Genomic DNA, 22,293 nt, shown 5'->3' with positions numbered 1-22,293 from the left:
ACGTTGCCATTGCGATGCATCTTCAAAGTGAGTCACCCTTTCTAAATGCTGCACTGATTTATAGAAATCCTTCACATCCATCTCAATTAATGCCACAAAACTGAAAACTGTCTGATGTTCCGCACTCATCTCAGTAACGCTCCCCGCATGGTTTGGGGAAAAAAATGACTTTATGCACTGACATTCTCCAAACAAATACTTCACGTTGGCTGTCGTGCTACCACAACCAGCAGATGACAAAATGCTATTGCTTCCAGATCGCTGTAGTATAAACCATGCTGTCATACCAGCATGGCCCATGTCTAATAGCTTTCAGACAAGTTTTCCTGTAGTGTGAGCTGGGTTAATACACGTGCAGTTGGTTTTACACTGGCAAAAGGAGAGTCGTAGACCAGGAGAGGTTTCATTGCAGCCTCTCCCCTATGCTGTAACACCCAAATCTTCTCATCAGCTTCCCCATCACCACAATATGACAGCCGGATCTAATACTGATGAAGATTAAATATGTGCACAGATTTCAGATTCGCTCTTCTAAATGCTACTCATTGACTTTACCTGTACATAACCAGGTCCATACTAGCCTCCTGTTTTTAATATTCACACTCTAGAGACTGTATATTTTTTTCTGTACCCAGAACTAATAATAAAATGAACCTACCCACCTCACTGCTGGGAGATGCCATTTACTCACCTACTTAATTTTGCTTCTGTGGTATAATAATAATAATAAGAGAAGAAATAAGAGAACAACCGAGAAAAAATAAGGGCATTTTGTTTATCTGTGTCAACATGAAATTGAGCTGGTAAACATTGCCCTTAAAACTTGGGTATCTTTGAGTTTAAAAGTTACTTCATCTCCCAGGATTAAATGCAAAACTATGGTCACATGGGATTAAAGCAAATCCAAAACATTAAGAAATGCTAACTACCTCCTTGTCTGTGAGAAGATCTATTTTTTTCATATAAACAACATAAGAATCGAGACTAAGCAAATAATATTATAACTGCTTCTATGGCTACAGAATAGAGCATAAGTCTGAAATACAACTCAAGATGGCAACGCATAATTGAGATATATCATGTTAAAAGTAAAAGGCTTCAACATCCAAGAGCTCCCATATTACAAACGTTAACAGCAGCATATCATTTTCCACCTCAGGAGTTTCACTGTGTAATACCCCTGTTAGTTTAACACACGCGCTTGATGCATCACATAGAGGCAAATCCATCATCCGTACACTTCTCTTAACATCAGCGTTGAACACATTGACTGAAGATGACCCATTACTCACAGATTATTTTAAAAGCTGTGGTGCTTCATTTCTTCAAGACTCAAATATTGAAACGCATTAAAAATTTGTGTGCCAATCCTGGACCTCCGTTAGGCCAAACTGTCCCAGTCGCCTTGACAATCCTCTTTGATAGCCCGTATGTTAGCAATGTCTATAGGGAAGGACACCTTTTCCTCTGAATCTGACAGCGGAATGTCTACTCCTCTGCATATTTTTAGTTATTGCATTTCTAAATTTTTCAGAGAATAATGGAGCCCTTGAGCAAGCGCAAATTGTTCGGGTACAAAATTCATGTATAGACAGAGAATTGTCTTGTTAAAATGCACATGGAAACATTTTGCAGAACATCTTTGAAAAAAATCCAAATGAGAAACAATATATCACAAAATACAATGTACTCATGAGCATGCTGTGGATAAAGTGCAATTGCTGTGCTGTTGTTATTTTTTCAAATACATGTGAGTGTATTTAAATGATTATGGATGAAAGACAATAAAATATGAAGAATGACATTTGAAAAAGAAGCTTGCCTTTCTCTCTTGGTGTTGTTTGTGGCTTCTTTGAATAGGAATGCTTTTGTTCTTTTTGGATACATACCTTATGGAGCATAACAACACTTTCCTAAGAAATAAATGTTTCAACCTGAATCTTCTAAATACCTTTCATTTGAATACTGGAACATATAAGCACCCCCAGTAAAATCTGAAGAACTTTCAGATGAACAAGGCGGGGTAAAAGTTTCACCATAGAGTCACACACAAATGTACAACTAAACCTGTGGGCTTGTTCTCTTCTGTGATGAATCTTCTCAGGGAAACAGATCTTTGCTAGATTAGACTCAGAGGTGCTTCACTGGCTGAGGGCCAAAATTACTGTGATTAAAAATGCTAACATGTATTTTGGGATTACTCTAACTGCTAAGACAAGTTGCCATTACAATACCATCGGTTTAGTGCTGTAGTCAGGATCTGGTCAAATAAAAGAAGATCCTTTCTATACCTAAATGCTGGAATTCGGGATCTCAAAGATGCCCAACATGAAGTCCAGGCCAATCTGATCAATTCTGAAGAACATAATCCTTTGGAATCTTTCTGAACTAATACTCATTTTAATTTGAAAATCCCTGGGACAACTTTGTACAGCAGCTTCCCAAGCAACTCAGTGTAGTATAAAGGAGCATCTTGGGAAGGATTCTAAAAATAGTCCCTCTGGTTACCACAGCAAAGTACCCAAACATGCATGGAAATATTTTAGTGCAAACAGAACCTGGATTTCATTTTTTTCTACACCGTCTCCCAAGACCATAACCTGCCATGGTATGTTACAGGTACATATAATTAAAATTAAATATCTTTCCTCTGCACTGAGATCCATCCATCTCCTACACCCACTTTGAACCTCATTTGCTCGCAGCTGCCCAGTATTTCAATTCAGTCAAACAGGACTTTTCCTAACTCTGAATGAAAAAACCATCAACAACTTTCTAATTTTGGGTCTGTGAACAAACCTCGGAACCCGGGCACTCTCCAGGAGACTGAGAGAACTGACGTTAATGGCTGCACTCTACTTTTTACAAACCTCCTTAGCCCTGGGATCTTGGTAAGCTTTGCAAATACCAAATAAACATCTTAATTCCACTGTGAAAAAGGCACTATTTATTATCAGAGCAAGATCAGTCGCCAGTGAGCATTTTCTGAAAGGTGGCAGAAGAATGATCAGCTCCGGAATATCGGCAATCAGAATTCAAATCCTGAATTCAACATCTTTGCTTGCTGTTCAGCTACAGCTCAAAACCAAAAGGCAGGCATATTTTGTAACAATTTCTGCTTCTCCAGAGATGAACGCTGCTCTCTCTGAAGGCCCAGTCTCAGCCATCCCAGAGAGCTGTCTCTTTTGCATCTTGACCACAAGACTTTGCAGTATTGGGGACAAGCAGCAACAATGACCCAACTCCGGAAGCCATGGCCCAAAAGCACATACACTTGTTTTAGATACACTATCCTCTTCAGCTCATGCCAAGCAAAACCCATCTAAATCAAGAGGACTCCAGGTGAGCACTGATTCATTTTCTGAAGCTCCTGGAGCCAAGAGGATAAAGGCTGGAGACAGATGGGAAGCACAACCTTCTTCAGACAGAGCCCATGCAGAGGTGAAGGTCAGAGCTGCAACCATCAAGTTGACTGAGACTGCTGGAAGATGCTCTATATTGACCTACTTATTTTCATTGCAGTGGTCTACTAACACTTACTCGGTGAGAACTGAATGACAATCCCTAATGCCAATGCCCTACAGACTCAAAGTGGCAGGAGCTGCCAACCTTCTCTTAAAAACGTGTGTTCTGGGCAGAACTGTGTAGGAAGGTGCATGGGAAGAATTCATCAGGATTAAGCTCAAAACAAAACTCCAAAGGCTACAAAATTGAACCTCAGAAAGTGTTACAACAAAATTTTCAATGCTTACTTACTTAGCCTTCACACAGAATTAATGGCAGTCCAGTAAAAACACAGCCTTATCCTGGTAAGAAATCATCCACACGTTTTAATGTGCCACCTGCATATACTGCGCAAATCTACAAGGCCCTAAATATAAACAGACAGCCCTTTCCTGGCTGTTAAAATGAACACTACCTCAGCTTGTTCTCCAAGCAAGCCAAAATTATAGCTGCTTGGAGATCAGAAACTTTTTAGGGCGGGACACTTTCTGCCCCCCCGCTTCTTTTTACAGTGTTTGTAGTTTTATGAATAAGGCATTCATTGTGCCCAAACCCCAAAGATATCCACCTTGAAGGGGGAACTAAAATTAGTGTTAAGTATATTCTCAAAACTGTCAGAAGAAAAGACGGCTCGTGTGGGATGCTAGAGATTTGGCAGGCAAAACAACATCCCTGAAAAGGCTGGGTCCTGTGCTGCACCTCTTGTTGGAGAGCTGATGGTTGTGCATACACCCCCCATACACACTTGTTTACCTGTCCAAAAAACTTAAGTTATTCCTAGAAAGTCCAGCAGTGTAAAGTTGTGCCAGCACATACATGCCCAACCAGGCAGATTCTGGGAGCAGGTTAAGGGTCAAGATGCAACTATGTGAGCAATGACTGTCTTGAATTTCCATTCCAGGAGACCCCAAATCATTTTAAAGGCAGTAAATACAGAATCACAGAATCACAGAATCATCACGGTTGGAAGGGACCTTGAAGATCATCTAGTCCAACCGTTAACCCAGCACTGACAGATCCCAACTCCACCAGATCCCTCAGCGCTATGTCAACCGACCTCTTGAACATCTCCAGGGATGGGGACTCCCCCCCTGCCCTGGGCAGCCCATTCCAATGCCTGACTACCCGCTCTGTAAAGAAATCCTTCCTAAGAGCCAGTCTGACCCTGCTCTGGCGCAGCTTGAGGCCATTCCCTCTTGTCCTGCCGCTGGTTCCTTGGCTCAAGAGACTCATCCCCCCTCTCTGCACCCTCCTTTCAGGGAGTTGGAGAGGGCCATGAGGTCTCCCCTCAGCCTCCTCTTCTCCAGACTAAACCCCCCCAGTTCCCTCAGCCGCTCCCCATCAGACCTGTGCTCCAGACCCTGCACCAGCTCCGTTGCCCTTCTCTGGACACGCTCGAGTCATTCAATGGCCTTTTTGGAGTGAGGGGCCCAAAACTGAACACAGTAATCAAGGTGAGCTGATGTCCCTTATTATGAAATAATAGGCAGGTGTGAATGAAGCATGATACATTTATCTGCACAGGATCAGGAGAAAAGCAAAAGACACCTTCTTTTTACCCAAAATGATATTAAGAAGTACATGGCCAGAGGACAGAGGGTCAGTCACCTTCATGTAAAATTCCAGAGCAACTGGACCAGGAAAGCAGAGCCTCCCTGATCATCCTGGCTGGACTGAAACCAGGTATATATGTGTGTGTAAATATGTACACATATATAAATATATGTACACATGTATATATCTATATATAACCTGAGCACATCCTCAGTACTCTGCCAGCAAAGGGCATGACAGCAGCAGTGCTGGCAGGCAGCACGTGTGGCACATACCCCTCCTTTCCCTTCCCAACCTTTGCTTACATTTCATCTAGTCTACTCTGATTCCAAAGTTTAATAAAATTTAATCCCAGCATGTCTTGAATTAATTAATTAGATCTCATTCCAAGCTACCGTGCCAATTTCTGCAATTACACTGTTACTCACAGAAGAGTCAGAGACTGGCTGCATCCATCCCCTGAGCAGGAGCAGCCACAGACCAACCAGGGGTTTGTGAGCAGAGTCACTACGCAGCAAAGGGGTTGATTTCAAAGCACTTTGATTTTTTTCCTCCATTATTTCCCCACTAGAAAAACTCCTGCAGGTATGAACTGTCATATCATGAGGTCAGCCCCACTCTACTCACAGCCCTCGGCAGCAGAGCAGGAGTCCCACACCTGCAAATTCAGTCTTTGTTCATCAAAATTGATGAGTTGGGACCAATGGGTTACCTGGTATTATCCAATCCATGTACTCCAACTACCACTCTTTTGCCCCCTCCTTATGTTTCTGAGCTTGCTTCCCTCTTCAAATCATTCTCAGTGAAGGATTTTTTAATTCCCTGATGCAAAGAAACCACAAAACTATTTTTTTTTTCACCAGGAACAAGCTGTGGAAATTCAGGAGAAATGGGGATATTTTGACAGGACAGCAGCATTATTCCCTGTATTGCTCCTTCCCTGGTAGATGATTTCCAACAAACGTGACTTCCCACTAGACACTCCATAGAGCATCCTCAGAGTGCAACAGCTACACAGTCCTCCCAATGTTTTTAGCTCTCTGCTCATCATCTTCCTCGCCACAGCTAACGGAAGAGCAATCTCAGGTGCTCAGTGGCCACAGTGATGAGTGCAGCATAAAGAATAGAAATGGACCACAGAACAGGAGATATTTCCCCCTGCATCGTTGTCTGTTTTGCACAATTTCCATGCAATGTAATTAATTCTGATCTCAGAAGAGTCTCATCAGTTTTGTCTGCTGCCAGTGTGCTGGGCAGGGACCCTGATGAAGTGCAGTTGTTTACAAACACGTTAAAGCGTGTTTAAAACCCATTGTTTCTCGCTCCAGCTGCCCAAATACTTTTTACTCAGCTCCTGGACTTGTACCAAAAATAAAAATGACAGATTGCCAAAAAGGACAGAGACGGAGGGGTGGATGGATGGAGGGATGCGAAGTGGCTAGACAGCACAGCACATGAATATATTATCCTGCTGCCTCTGGGAACGGAGGTCAGAAGCCAGACCAGGCTGAAGAAACACATCGCAAGAAACACTTGCAAAATTAAAGGTCAGCAAGATAATGAGCTATAACTGCAGCCGAGCAAGAAGTATTTGCTGATGGAGCCTGCTCCAAGCTCTCACTGGAGTGTGGCTGCCTGCTGCTCCCAGGGTGCGAAATCTGTCCCCTTCAATTAACGTTCACCGATGAGACAAAAGGCCTGGCCATGTCGCAGCGGGGCAGCGGCTGCTGCTCTCTGGGAAGCTGTGCTCTTCCCCCAGCTGCTCTTAGGTTATTTCCAGGCCAACAGCTTCTCCCTAAGAAAGGGCTGTGGCTTCTGCAGGGGCAGCACCACCGCCTCCCCCAGCCCACCCTGTCCCCAGCAGCCCTCCTGCTCTTTCGCTCGTGCAGGGAATGCTGCTCTGCTGCCCATCCTATGTCACCACCTTCCAACTCTGAAAATAACCCGTGGCTGGGGATCTGCATCATGCCCCCGGCTCTGTGAACCTGTCTGCAGACAGCAGCGAGCTGCTGTGGGATGTGCATCCCTCCAGATAAAGCTGTGTGCTCTAAAGCAGGGAGCAGACAAACCCATTTTTCACTCAAGGATTGTGTTCAACCATCTCATATCATCCAAGTGACTCCCAGTCCTTAAAATCCACCCAACATGGGCACCAGACCCTGGGTTGAGCCTCTACAACATGCTGGTGGCCAGTGTCCATGCCCAGCAGTGCAGCACCTTCTTCTGGAGGGTTCTCCAAGAGCTCCATGAATAGTATTTTATTTGCACAAACTTCCCCAAAGCTGGGCAAGCAACATCCCCAAGGAAAGTAAAATTTCACCAGCAAATAAAGCAACTTTGTGAAGGTTGTAAGGGGAAAAAGGCACGGCTGCAAGGGACAGGGAGAGCAGGCAAGGGAGGATGCTGGCCATGTTGCTCAGCTACAAGGGGAGAGACCCAACAGCGACTCCACTTTCTAAATATTTTATATTAGGCAGCTGCTCGATAAAGAGCCAGAAAGAAAACCACAGCAGCAGGGGAGGCAACCTCCACCCTAGCACTGCAATCCACATCTACCAGGTTCAGAAAATTACAGCAAACACCTGTATGAGAGCACAGGCTGCACTGGCTGGGCAACTACAAACAACCCCAGTGGCACACTGTAAGCAGAAATAAAACAAAAACCCACAATCGGCAGCCTGGATCAGTCCTTGCCCCTCAAAACATCTTTTTAAATGCTCAGTCACCATACACCTGCTGTAGAAATTGCAAACCCTTGTGACTGCGTCACCTCGGAGGGGCATAAAATGTGTGGAAACCCCGCAGAAAGCAAACCTCCCCTCACAATGTCAGGCAGGATGGGCACAGGCTTAAGCCCTGAAGCACTGTGGCCATGGCCATGGGCTCTGTGGCCCCCCCCCGTGCTTCCCAAATCCCTGGAGCAGGCACCGAAGCAATGGCCAAGCCTCTTACCTGTGGACAAGCCGCTACAGGTTCATCTCTCTGATGCTTTGAGGAGACTCAGGTGTTCATACGGTGACCTGGGAAAGGGAGCCTGGAGTAGAAAACACGAGACCTTAATGTAATGAGGCAGTTTTAAATGTGTGTCATTTATAGCACAGACACAGACACATCCTCTCCAACTGTGGTAGCAACGCAGGTATTTTTCTACTTGCTCCCATCGAGACATTTGGCCCTTTCACTCCTTATCTGCAATCCCTTCTGCCACCACTTTGGCCTAATCTTTTAGGCATTTTTCTCAGTGCTGTCCTCTTCTCAGATGGGACCAGGACATGAGAATAAATAATTTTTGAAGAATATCATTGCAGAGATCTTTCTTTACATGTGAAATGGTTTATTTCCAGATGTACAAAGACAAGGCACAGGAGTCTGGCTGGTGATGGGCTTTCTAGTACTCCTAAAATCAGACCCTGAATGCAAACTGGACCCCATCCTGACTACTTCAGAGCTGGAAAATAAACATGAGCATTGCTCCGGGCTGCCTGCACGTCCAGCTGCCCTGGGCACAGCCGGAGATTGATCATTCACTTCCAACCTAGGACTGGTGGGGCTAAGCCTTAATAGAAAACTAAAAATCACAACAGGTTATGGGAAGGTACACGGGAAAAATAAGGGTCAAAAGGCTGAGATGGGCTTAAAGCAGAGCTCAAGAACAAAGTTAGCCATAATGCATCCTGGATGCAGGAAAAAAAGGCAGCATGAGGAAGCTGCTGTTGGGCACCACTAATGAAAGTGCCTTCAGCCCCAAGAGCAGTGGCCCCACGCCTGGAGGCAGCTGCAGTGGTGCCTGGAGGTGCCATCCCTGCAGTGCATGGGGCATCCTCAGTGGCCAGCTGCGACCAGGCATGCAAGCAAAGCAAGAGGAGCAACTGCGGCCTGCAGAACAGCAGCATGCAGGGATTAAAAAAGCAGTTTCACCCTTGCATGACTTCTTTTAGCTGGAGATTTCTGGGGACTTTATAGTCAGCCATTAATTCTCATAATCGCAGACAAGCGAGCGAGTGATTAGCCCCATTTCACTGATGTGGAAGCCGAGGCAGGGAGGGCTGCAGCTTCGCAGCCATGGTCAGACAGGGCTGCACTGATGCCAGTGCAGAGCCCACGCAGTTCCCATGATCTGCCCTCAGCACCACACTTCTTCCAGGTCCTTCAGATACACCCATCCATGGTTACTCTTATTGTCTCTTTAAATTCATTTTTCTCATTATGGAGGAGGAAATAACTACAGACAGGTCAGAGTCTGAGGATTTAATGGAACTAACACTGTTAGGCCATCCAGCAGTTCTTCATAACATCTTCCCCACCATGCCTTCTGCTGCCAGCAATTAGATTAGATAATTCTAAATCTGTATCCTTATTAGTGGCTTCTCCTGAAAGCGTGCTGGCACACGCATGCAGATGCAGAGCTAGCATGAAGTTACAGAAAACTCCGTACAATGTTATTGCAAAAGCACATACGCACAAATAAATACAATAGCAGGACAGGGTTGAATATGAACACTGAGATTATTTTAAATCATTGTGAACAAAAAGCCACCCTACTCAGTAATGCCTGACAAAGAAAAAAACATTTATATGTTAATCTTGCAACTGTCTTACAACAAAATGTTGTTTTAATTTAACAAGGGTGAAAGCCCAAAAAGTGCTATGAAATCAGCTTAACAACCCGTAGAGGTTGTGAGTAAATGTTGGTTTTAGCATCAGAACACAGCACCATGGACATGGCTCAATTAATTCCCAAAGCGCGTGTGATAAACAAACATCCCATTTTCTGCTAAATTCTGTTAAGGAACTTTGTTGTCCCTTTCTCAAACAAGAATTCACCTAAGGTTTTGCAGAGATCTATAAAGTCCCAGCTCAGATCTCCATCCTGTTCTGCACCTGCCCTCATGCTGCTCCCTGAGAGCCAGCAGCATTCATAAAACACCAGAAAACACTCATTGCTCTCTCATTCCACACATATAAAACTCCACGCCAGTAAATGCAAAGATGGCTTGCGGGTGCTCAGTGATATTACAGAGCCCCATATACCTGCCAGCTTCCAGAAAGGAAACAAGGAGACATCTACGCCTGTCTCCCTGCCATGGCCAGGCACTGCTGCCATGTGTGCATGCGAAAATCTGCCAAGCTGATCCTGCATTATTTCTACACAGTCCTCAGCCCATGTTTCTGCTGTTTTCTTTCTTTCCCTTTTCTTTCCTCTGAGTAGCAGCAGCCAGCAAGGAGGACTTAGACTAGATGTCAGGAAGTATTTCTTTACAGAACGGGTTATTAGGCAGTGGAATGGATTGCCCAGGGAGGTGGTGGAATCCCCATCCCTGGAGGTGTTTAAGAGTAGGGTCGATATAGCGCTGAGAGATATGGTGTAGATGGGAACTGGCAGTGCTAGGTTAATGGTTGGACTAGATGATCTTCAAGGTCCTTTCCAACCTAGTTGATTCTGTGATTCTGTGATTCTGTGACAGTGGGTGACCCTGAGCATCATCCAGGGGAAGGCAGACAGGTCCATCTTTCCATCTCTTCTCCCCTTTGGTTGGCATCACCCCTTTCTTGCCCCCCCAAAAAGTGCAGGTATTATATAGCAGGCTGCCAAATTGGTGGAGCAAGTGAGGATCGAGAGCTCCCCAGGATGGGAGAGGGTGAGGAAGGGGCTGTATTGGGAGGGGAGTCCCATCCTCTAGTGTATCTTCAGTTGGGAGCTGAAAGCTTACAGGGACGAGTCCCGCTGCTCAGCAGGATTAGCCTGAGCAGGGTGTTGGAGACCAGTCAAACACGAAAAAGGGTGATGCTCCCCACTAAGCCCATTGCAGCTGTCCCTTTGTCCCAAAGACCTCCTGATATGTGCAGTGATACCATGACATTTGCTTGACAGCAGCATCATGAAGCATGCTGCTGGGCTCAGCAGTCCGAGCAGAGATGCACCGCTCAGCCCCAAATGGGCTCACTCCAGAGCCAAAAGCTCTTGGGCCACGTTCATGCAGCACTGTCTTGGCAAATCCTCCCTCCCCAGAAGCAACAACGTGTAGACCAGGCAAAGAAACAATCACCGTAATTGCTTCCAGTCCCCTGACAAAGGCCCTTCAGCCCTTGCTCCATGACATCGTGCTGCACCACACAGACATGTTCTTTGCGGGGCAGTTTTGCAGCAAGATAACAATCCTGACTCTCCTCCCGAAGGCGACCTGAGATCGGGGGGTTACAAGCGCTGCAGTCGGGGCGATGCATTACTACACCGTGCTGCTTCCTTCTCCCTGCCACTTCTCTCCTCCTGGTATAACCCCCCTGCTCGCTCAGCGGTGCCAACCCTCATCCCAGTCCAGGCTTAGCTGGCCCCAGTTTGGGGGCGCACACGCTGCCTCCCCTGCCACAGGCCTTGCCACTACAGCTGCTGAACTGAGGTCCCCGGTCCTCCTGCTCCATCCTTCTGGTGACCGATGCATTTAATTATGTGTCCGCAAGCGCACGTGCGGGCTCCTGCAGGCTCTGCTCAGGGAACGCATGGAAAATCTGGCTCCAGTACAGTGTTGCTCTATTTTACCTTCTTTACTGCTTGAAAAACATTTGGCCGTTGCTGGAGAGAGCCAGGCTAGACGCATACATTACAGCGTGCTCCAGAAATAGCACACTCTGGCTTGCACAATTTTGCAGCTAAAAAGCTTCCTTTCAGCACAGCAGCCTGTCCCTGTCCGTGGAGCAGCTCTGGAGAAGGCAAACCAGGGCTCCGGAGCCTGTGGCTTGGGATGAATCATTGCAGGAAGGTTTCATGACTTTGAATGCAGGTGAACAAAGCATGAGTGGGTTTGATTTCCTCTCCCTCATTGCCAGCTCCTGTGTATCTTATGCAAAGTGCTTAATGAGCTAATTTGTACGTTGGAGAAGAAGAACATCACAGGTGAGTTTAGCTTTGGCCTGGCAAACAGAGCTGTCTATGAGGAAAATCTTCCCATGAACTCTGCCGTGCCAGCATGTCACACCACCTGCCTCAAAGGGAAGTCAATCTGCAGAACCAACACAGGTCAAGGCTTTTCTCTGGAAACCACCACTTTCAGCAAAATATAATGGTTTCTGGTGATACAGACCATCCTCAATCCACAAAATAAATATAATCTGTACTTTGAGTTGGATCAGGCTGGTGATCTCTGGATGAAAAGGTCTTTATTTTCTCAAGTAGGTTCTGAGGTCACCAGTCAGCCGTGAGAGGTAAGGGCACGTGTTGGAAAATCAAACCGATTTCTGGAATAGTTCATGTTTATATCAAATTCTGACCTTTTTGGGACCCCATCTCTGAATATAGGCAAAGCATTCCCCCATGGTTGTTCAGACACTGTTCAGCATAGTCTGTAATTGAGCATTAAGTCTCAACTGCTAATGGGAGACCACCATCACCTACAAAACGTGCCCATGAAACACCTACTAGAATCCCCGTCCATGTCTGCAGATATCATTTTGCAACATAAACCCACTGGAAGTGCTGAAATCATTGAAGACCCCTGATACAAATTAAAAATCATGGTTGATACCAGAAGGTATAAACCAACCACTTGGTATCAAACATGCATATCACATTCCTGCACCCCATCCAAGAAGCCCAACCCCACACCACAGGCGTATCTCTCTGGCAGGACCTCCACAAGGCAACCAGCACCAGTTAGATGGATCCAGCTTAATCCGTGCTCTCAGACTGCACAGATCCTACTGCCCACACATCTATTACTCTAGGATTTCTAGACCTCCAAGAATCTAGTTGCAGTAGCTGGTTTTGGTCTATCACATACCTAGAAAACCTAAACAAATATCCAAAGCATTTTTTTCCTCTGTTCTCTCAACACAGCTTCTGGGTGGGAAAAAAAGTCTTGGGTATCCTCAGCATTGGTGTTTGCACTAAGTTAATCACAGAATCACAAGGTATTTTCTTCCCTCATATAATGGGCTTGAATTTGAAATATGACAATCCAGCACAAACTTTGTCTCTAAATTGACACATGAAGAATTGTATGTCACTTTTAGGAGTGACAGGACATGCATTTTACGAGCAGTTTAACAACTGTTGATGAAACAGCATTACATGCCTCATCTGATTGCCTAAGATCACATCCAGCCCTGAGGACCCAACGCAGAGCAGCGGATGGTTGTGCCAAGGCAGAGCTGTGAGCAAGGGGACACCAAAACGTGCCATATTAGATCCTGGGCTCTATTCTGAGCTCTGCTCCCAGTGACCTTCTGCAGCCTCTGTGTCACCTCACTTGCAGTGCAAGGGAGAAAAGTGACACCCACCCCGGCGTGGCAGGATGCGGCCCCAGCAGCAGGCTGGGTCATGAACTGTGCAGGAAGACCAAGCGCTGCCTACGAGGGGAAACAGAACTCCCTCCCCTCCATCAGGGCTTGTTTTACGGGCAGGGCTCACTTTCAAACACATGCAAGATGAAGACCAGCACACAAGGGCTATCACACACATGCTTATCCTGCGAAACACATGCTGTCTGGTAGCCGTGCCTCCCTTGCTTGCCTCTTTCCCTGCATGAAAATTCCTTTTTTTTTTTTGTTTTTGAAGGCAACATTATTCTGAGTGTCTCCATCACTCAGAGAAAAAGGGAAAAATACAGAGTATTGGTATGAGACTGCTACAAGAGGCAAACGCCATTGCCTAGCCATCATAAGTACCTTAACCAGAGTCTGCAGCCATAGGGAAGGGCTTCCTATGGCTAATATGGGCTCTTTTCTATTCACATCCCCTACTCTTACCCTTATCTTGCAGGTTACAACATTAGTTTGGACTACGTTGTGTCAGAGGCTGCAGAGGTCATAATCTTCATCCTTGATTCGTGATTTACTGCCGCTTGGTGACACCAGTGGCTCTACTGGTAGCATTATTTAACTGTGACGTTCTGGGGACACAAAAAACCAGCATTTATATTTCAGCCTTTACTGCCATGAACTGGCTGAGTTGTTTCAAACACCAGAACAGCACAGAGCCCTGTGTGCCTCTCTCTTCCTACTAAGGCATTACAGACGCTTTTTACATAATTAACCCAGACATTTTGTCTAGCATACTTGATTTAGTGCTTTTTTTAGAGGGGGGAGGAAAAAAAAGACTGAAGGCAGCTGTTTGCCTCCTGGATTGCAGCAAAACTTAGGTGCTTTGCAACCTGGAAAACAGAGTCCAACATTTTTTAAAAGTCCTGGGTGGTTGTTATAGCAACATATGCACGTGTGTATGTGTGTGCATGTAAAATAGACTCAAACTCAGGTTGTCATGGGCAACACAAGTCAGCTTCGAAGTCACATCAAACTTGCTGTCTTGCCTGGTGTCATCTGAAGGCAGCAGCCAGCTCCAACAGGGACTGGGAAATATCCTGATATCTCACTGCTGGTGCCAGTTGCTGGCTGAGAGCTCAGCGATGTCTCGCAGCTGATTCAGCTCCTTAAGAAGAGGGTAATTTTCTTTATCCTGTTTGCTTCCTCCTCCCTTGCAGGCTGCCACAGCACCTTAACCCAGCTGGGTAAGACAAGCTCATGGCTCCCTCCCAAACAGATGGCTGCAAGGAAGGTCCAAAAATAATCTAACCCATTTGCCTGCGAGTTTTGAGCCTGCTTTGCTGATTGGCAGACCCTCCGGAGACCACCAGAAGAAGCAGATGGTCAAGACATGAGATCAGAGCTGGAGACGGAGATGTCAATCAATAGGTTGGAGTACTGGGCTCTGGGATGTGGTATGGAGCAGGCAGCTACTACGGCACCAAGCACGTGAGGGTGCACGGTCCCAGAAGGACAGGTATTTGAGTAAGGAGGCTGGCTGCGATATCTGGCTTTCACTTTAAAAAAATTAAAACATTTTTTAAAAAAAACAGCTTTGTCATTCTGTAAAAGTCAGTCATACTGCGAAAGTCAGCCCTTACATTGTTCCACCCCTGGAAGGATGTGCTGAGCCTCTGCCAATGCCCCCATCAAACTCTCAAGCAGAAGTAGGAAAAAAAAAAAAAAAAAAGAGAGAGAAAAAACAACCATACAACCATTGCAGAAATAAAAGCAGGGCAAAATCATGGGAAATCACAATAGCTGTAATGCCTCTGGTGGCAGGTTCCATAATGAGATTTCTGGGTAAAAAAAACAATTCTGCATATCTTTTTGGATGTTGGGCTTACCCCCATGCTGCACTGGTACCCTGGATCAGAGCATCAAAAACAAGGCAGCAGCAAAATTATCTCCTTCATCCATTTACACAGGTTTTTGGCCAAATGTCTCAGGGTGATGCTACTCCACAGCATCCTCTGCACAAGGCTGTAACATGAAAACTCTGGTCTGGTCCTAAAGCTCATTTCGGGTGAGGGTTTAATGCTAAAAGGTGTGATCAAACTACCACGTGTCCAGGAATCAGCAATACAGTGCATGGAGCCTGGAAACACTGATCCCTGTAGAGAAGTTAAAGGAGTCAAATCTGCATGTTTCACTTAAGTAAAAAAAAAAAAAAAAAAAAGGTGGGAGAGAATAGAAGTCTGCAAATAATTGATGGGTGTAAACACCAGATGAAAATAAATTATCTAGGGAGTGTATATTCCTAATGAGGTAGGTTACGGAAAGGAGAATTTAGCCTGAGTACTACAAAAACAATCTACCACGGAGAAGAGACACATCTGAGACTGGAACATCTCCCAGGGAAAGCGGTAGCAGGCCTGTTAACACATTTACCACTAGGCTGGGCAAAGCCCTAGAAATCCCACTATAAGGCTCTGACGAGCACAGACTCCTGGGAGAAGGAGTAAATCTCATCTAGCTTGCTTCTTCCCCCTCCCATTCCTGGATTTTTAGCAGCTCCTTTCCCCAGCATATTCCTTAATGGCAAGCCTGATTTCTTCATCTGTGCTGGCTGTACAGTGGGACTTCCCAAACTTTGTTTCCTTGGGCACGTCAGCAGCAGCAGCTCCTGGCTGTACACAGGCGAGACAACATCAGCTGCTCTGGGTTTTGAAATAGCCCAGTTACCCCTAGCAGAACACAAGTCACAGTCTGCAAATTCCTTTTCTAGCAAGACCCTCATCTTCATCATCAAAGACAGCAAACAAAACCTGAAGACAGTATGTTCATATCATTCCTGCTATTTGGAGTTTGTGTCCCCTTTTTCTAACTTGCCCCTGTGCTCGGCACTGGTGAGGCCGCCCCTCGATTCCTGGGTTCAGTTTTGGGCCCCTCACTCCAAAAAGGCCATTGAATGACTCGAGCGTGTCCAGAGAAGGGCAACGGAGCTGGTGCAGGGTCTGGAGCACAGGTCTGATGGGGAGCGGCTGAGGGAACTGGGGGGGGTTAGTCTGGAGAAGAGGAGGCTGAGGGGAGACCTCATGGCCCTCTGCAACTCCCTGAAAGGAGGGTGCAGAGAGGGGGGATGAGTCTCTTGAGCCAAGGAACCAGCGGCAGGACCAGAGGGAATGGCCTCAAGCTGCGCCAGGGCAGGGTCAGACTGGCTCTTAGGAAGGATTTCTTTACAGAACAGGTAGTCAGGCGTTGGAATGGGCTGCCCAGGGCAGGGGGGGAGTCCCCATCCCTGGAGGTGTTCAAGAGTCGGGTTGACCCAGCGCTGAGGGATCTGGTGGAGTTGGGATCTGTCAGTGTTGGGTTAACGGTTGGACTGGAGGATCTTCAAGGTCCCTTCCAACCGTGATGATTCTGTGATTCTGTGATTCTGTAACTGTATCATGGATAGAGCTTGCACCTATTAGTGTCCATGAACTTTATTACTACACAAGGTCAGAGACTGCTGCATACAGCTGTAGCTCAATTAAAGTCAATACACGCTGGTTTAATTCTCATTTGTGACTTACTCCATGCATTTATTGTGGATGCGAAGCGCTGCGTTAACAAACTTGGAAACAGAAGACTTTTTATTATAAAATTAATTTTTGCATAAAGGAAAAGCACCAGAAATCCCCTGTACCACCCAAATCCTCTTATCAAGTTCTCAGGCTGTAACAATATTTCAGCATTATTCAAAAGGCATGTAGGCTTTGCAGAGACATCTTTGCAAAAAAAAGGCAGATGTCTGTGTCCATTAGGAACATCTGGGCACCCTGAATCCCTGATCCCTTCATCTGAAGCATCCCTGCAGGTGCTTGAGAAGCTGCCTGGAAAGATCATTGCTCAGCCCCACCGTGGCTGATGGCAGCTCCGGGACAGACCATCCGGACAGACAACCCTGCTCCACGGACAGGCTGCGCTTTGCTGCTCGGAGGCTGGGAGGGATGAGAGCTGCTCCACACACCTCTCAGCACCAGCTTACGGGTGGCAATTGGCAGTGGTGACAAGACAAGCAAAATAACGTCAGCTCTTATTTTTGTCTGACACTCACTGTTTTAAAGGCTTATGCTTACCCTTCTGTCAAAGCCAAGAGAGACTGAACACATCGGGCAGTGCCCGAGAAGTCTGGACCCCATCTCTTATAAAACAGAACCCCCCAACCACACGCTTCTCGTTAGGAGCCAGACTACTATTGCACACAGCTGACCGGGTAATTTTAGCTATCTGGAGAGTGCCAGGAGATGACAACATTTCTGAAGGACCGTCTGGAGAGATGTCTGCAGGAGCGGAGGCAGGGAACCCGTCACCACCCTGCTCACTGGACAGTGCAGAGGTAATAGCACTGAGGTGCATTGCTGTGTACCCTTGAACTACAGCCCCTCCAGGCACAGCGAGCACTTAGAAGGACTCTTTACAAATAAAACTGTCATGAATGTAGACATTTGTTACCCCGCAGCTTTATTTTTTAACCCGCAGTGCAATGTTGCTGTAAGAAATTGAATACTTGAGCATTAAGTATGTGTTACAGTGCTGCCTTATACAGCAGCAAAGTGATTAATTAAAATTTACAAGAGTAATCCAAATGCCTAAACATGTTTCTTGGCGGTAACTCCTATAACCTGCTGCCAATAACATCTCAAACTAACGACAACCCCAAAGTCAACCTTTGGGAGCCATGAAGAGTCTCTCTGAACTAAGCCAGTTGGTAACGGGAGAAGAATGAAGAGATGCACAATTCTTCAGGAAAAACAAAGCACGTGAATACAATAATGTCTGGGATGTCTGGCTCGCACTGGGAATAGCCCCATCCCAAGTCACAGATACTGGCTGGAGCCCAGTTTTGTTAAGTATTATGCTGCCGCATTGAAAATGCCGTATAAAACAGTGAAACAGCCAAGTTCACATCCAGCTCTGCGATCTGTGAGATGCTGAGCACTTCCAGCTAACACTGAGCTGTGCCAAACACTTTGCAAAATCAGAGGCTAAATTATTCCCTGGGAAGATTTCTTTATAAAACTCCAGAGGACACAAATATTGATCACGGTTCTTCCCCGCTTCCCCCAAATCCGCTCACAGAATATAATCCAATAACTTGATCCTTTGGGTAACCTTTGAAAACCTAAAGCTGAAATTTCCCAGGGGTAATACTTGAGCCTAAATTATAGTTGAGGTGGTAAAACTGGGGTTAAATCTGTTGATTTAAACGGGAAAAAAAGATTCAGGAAAATGTCACAGTCGACTGTGGCAGGTTTACAGAGGTGTAACCGATCAGAGCCCGCCCGGTCACTGGAAGCTGGTTGCATAAATCAAATGAATGAGAGGGGAGAGACTCTTTAAAGGCTGATCTTGTTGTGCTATTCTTTTAACAACACATTCCCCTTGCAATGTGTAAATAAATTCAAAAGTGTGCTGAGCTAATCTATACTAGCTGTTAGAGCAACCCCTTGTATTTAATTATCATCACTAAATGATTTCAGTGTTTTCAAAGCACACTAGTTGCTTACTGGTAATGATTTCACTGCCATGAAATAAACCTTGCAACGATGAATGGGAATCTTACTCATGGAAACACAGCTCATTTATAACTTTATTTTAGACACTTAAATTAGTAAGGATCAGCTCAGTCCTACTGGAATAATAATTTTAGCAGCAGAGTCAAAAAGCAAATGAAAAAAAGCCTTACCCCAAGTAAAAATAATCGTGTTGTCCAACCACTTCTCTAAAGAACCTTCTCAGCGCCCCCCTCCAACTGGAAATTTGTCATGGCAGAAGTCCTGGATCCGGGAAGGAGCTCTTTACAGCTCCCATGAAAATTCACTCCATTTCGCCAAGTTATACACACCTGAAAACTGTCATCTTGCACTTACTCGGGGCTAAAGTCTCCAGTCCCTCCTTGTCTCCTACATTGGAATTTGGGGCACTGAATCCCTGCTGCAGCCCACGTGCCCTACTTGCAGAGAGGCACAGTGATTGTGCCCTGCTTGCAAAAAATGCAACAGCCCCTTAAGAAAGAAGCACTGGACTACAGGATAACACTTGCACGTGCTCTAGTCCCAGCTCTTCTAGCAACCCACGATAATGCCATGATTTCCATTGGCTATAATATTGAGCAACATCTCCTATTGATCTTAAGAGCCAGGCAAATATAATTCAAAATTCATACAAATAAGATAGCAGAGAAGTTGCATAAGATCAGTTCTGGCACAGCTGGGAACAGACTCCAGGACTTTGATTAAATCTGGCAAATCTCACCCAGGCAGATACATCCTGCTTATCAAAGTAGCCAAGTTTGCTTGTGCTGTCTTGTGCTGCTAGACCATGTCCCCATAGGGAGTCCTGGTTTTTACCAGGGCTGGGCCACCTGGTAAAGAGCTGTTTAAACTAATTAGCAAACTTGAGCTGTGTACCCCCATCAACTGTTCCCAGAAAGCCCCGCTCACACAGTGGGGACGACTCGCTGGTGCAACCGGTTCCTCAGACGGCAGCAGCCTCCGCAAGCAGCAGTGCGAAGGTTCCCGGTCCTGCAGCCAACACAGCACTGCCTCTGTTTGCTTTTTCTAAAAATCATCGGAAGTGAGAGACAAGCTTTAATTAAAGAATGTTTATTTGCAAAGTTGAGAAACGCCAAAATTACGGCTGGTTCCACAAGCTTAGTTTGTTCCATTGTGCACCTGAAGGGGGTTTTACATACATGAAAAGGTACTTTTTCTTCTCTTTTTGTGTAAGTTTTATAGAAGTTCTGCCTTGTTCTGTTCCTGGATGGCTGATGAACAAGGTGGAGCAAGCCAAGAAACCAAGGCTAGTGCTATGTGATTATCAGCAAGGCTGACCTATTATCTAGAATATCTTAATGTTTTTTTAATGTTGTTTTCATGCAATTGCACTTAAATTGTCAGATAATCTAATTCAAATGGGAATATTTCTCCTCCTAAGCAATAGTTCATTGTCCTTAAAAGCACCAAACCGGGGTCTGCTCAGCGGAGAGGAATGCCGATGACTGACAGAGGGATGGATAAATGGTCCCCAGACAAACTCAGGCTTTTTCCTCCCAGGCTGTTAACTCTTTAGCTGCACAGACTGACCACTGCATTAAAATCTCGTATGGCTACTAATTTAGCACAGTCATTAACTGCCCAGAGCTCAGCTTTTGTCCATAGCCTCTGTATTTTGAAGCGGCCTGCCTGCACAAGCACAGATGCTCTGATGTGACTAAGTGCATGACCTAAGTCCAATTACTTGGGTGTCAACATTTGCAGAATTTGTCTATCTGTAGCTTCAGAGTCGTGCCTGATGTTACTAAGGATCTGTATGTCTAAACTTAAGGCAGTTTTCACTGCACTTTTGTGCAGTTTCTTGAAAGAAGGAGAAAAGTACTGGCAACTAGGGCTGTGCACCCGAACAGGACCATCCTTAAGTACCAACACAGAACAAGATGGTGAATTAAAAGTAACCTGATAAATACCTGGGCAAGGAAACCTTAGTGAGGGCAAAGGACTACAGGAGCTGAAAATAACATATGCATTCCTCTCTAACCAGTTAAATAATTTTTATTCCATGCTAATGTTCGGTGTGGTTCATAAATGTTCACTTATAAAATGCTCACATTAAAAAGTGGCTTTCTCCCTGAGGATGCTGGAGTGTTTTATACACTTACACTAAAATACCCTCCCTGTCTGTCCTGCCCCACGTTGAATCTCATCTTCCTGTGCTCTGTTACTGTATTTTAGCTCCGCACTCTCAACATACCAATTTTACTTCACCACAATCATGATTTTCCTTGCCTCGGTGTTCAGAAGGTCGTTCTTTCCTCATCCCTCAAAAGCTTTCAATGCGTTCCCATTACTCCTTAATTCCCAGGAAAAACCCACTCTCCTCTGAACCGAGCACCCCAAGGCAGGAATGAATGGTGGTCCCTGCACCCAGGGAAGCTGGGGGGATGCTGCCTGCCCCCTCCCAAGACACCTACAGGTAGGAATGTTATTGTTGGTATTTATCACTCCTTTACTGTTACAAGGGCATTGTGTCAGGAGACCCATTTAAGCTCTATTATAACTCCTTTTGATTGACAGGCAGAGAGTAATGAGTGTCACTGCCTGAGGAAGGCCAGACGTAAAGGAAGCTCTAAATAGACCTGTCAGAGAGATGCTAAAGAGACTAATAGATCAGCTAAATCAGCAACCAATACATAAAAATCTTTTAATCTACCAGTCTTTCAATTTTAAATGTTTACCAAGGCCCAGCATCTATAATGCTGCATAGGTAATATACATTTTCTTTATAAATAATTGTAATGACCCTTCCAAGTATATGCCTGGATTTCTTTTCATGAAAAACAAGAAAAAGAGGAGGAGAAAAGAAGCGGCAGACTGCCAGGGATCCGAATGCTTCAGTAGCTGACAAAAGACAAGAGAATTTGGGCTGATTTTCTTTTTTTTTTTTTTTAAAAAAAAAAAACCAGCTTTGGAATGATGAATTCACAAGTTGTTATGGGAACTAGCAGCACAGATGATGCCCCAAAGGAGCACTGAAGAATGTCTATAGGATCTGGAGGGATAATAATGTAATACAGACGTCTGTAATATGCATGGATTTCACCAAAATTGTATGACAATTTGTAACCTAATACTCGCAGTGCACGGTCTGTGTGCCAGCACGAAGCCATAGCCCATGCAACACATCAGACGAAAACTATGTGGCTGAGGTGCTTGATGGCGCAGCTCTGGCCCTCTCCCAGCCCTCCCAGGCCATCAGGAGAGTGTCCCTCCTTGTTTGTTTATTTACTCTGACAACACATTAATTTTCATTCACACTACCTCACATTTTCCAGGACCTCTGCGCTTGCAAACTACAGTACTCGGAGCACACGCGTGTGCTGGGGAGGGAGGAGCTGGGGGGGAGCCGGCATCTGCGCCAGCAGCAGTTGGGGATGCTGGCAGTGAGAAGGACATG

The 22,293-nt window shown here is 45.5% G+C and overlaps 1 protein-coding gene across 2 annotated transcripts in view; it reads right to left on the bottom strand.

The window, feature by feature from the left end:
• HIVEP3 (HIVEP zinc finger 3) overlaps positions 1 to 22,293 on the bottom strand; it is a 279,229-nt gene that overhangs the window by 139,252 nt on the left and 117,684 nt on the right. For both annotated transcript variants that reach the window (XM_074850720.1, XM_074850721.1), the window contains exon 3: positions 8,011 to 8,092. The gene's annotated coding sequence lies outside the window, so the exon portion shown is untranslated. The remainder of the gene's footprint in view (positions 1 to 8,010; positions 8,093 to 22,293) is intronic.

The sequence above is a fragment of the Strix aluco genome, chromosome 26 (assembly GCF_031877795.1).
Source record: "Strix aluco isolate bStrAlu1 chromosome 26, bStrAlu1.hap1, whole genome shotgun sequence".
In the NCBI taxonomy this organism is placed as follows: domain Eukaryota; kingdom Metazoa; phylum Chordata; class Aves; order Strigiformes; family Strigidae; genus Strix; species Strix aluco.
Note: the sequence above shows the minus strand (reverse complement) of the source record. Positions and strands in the feature narration are given on the sequence as shown.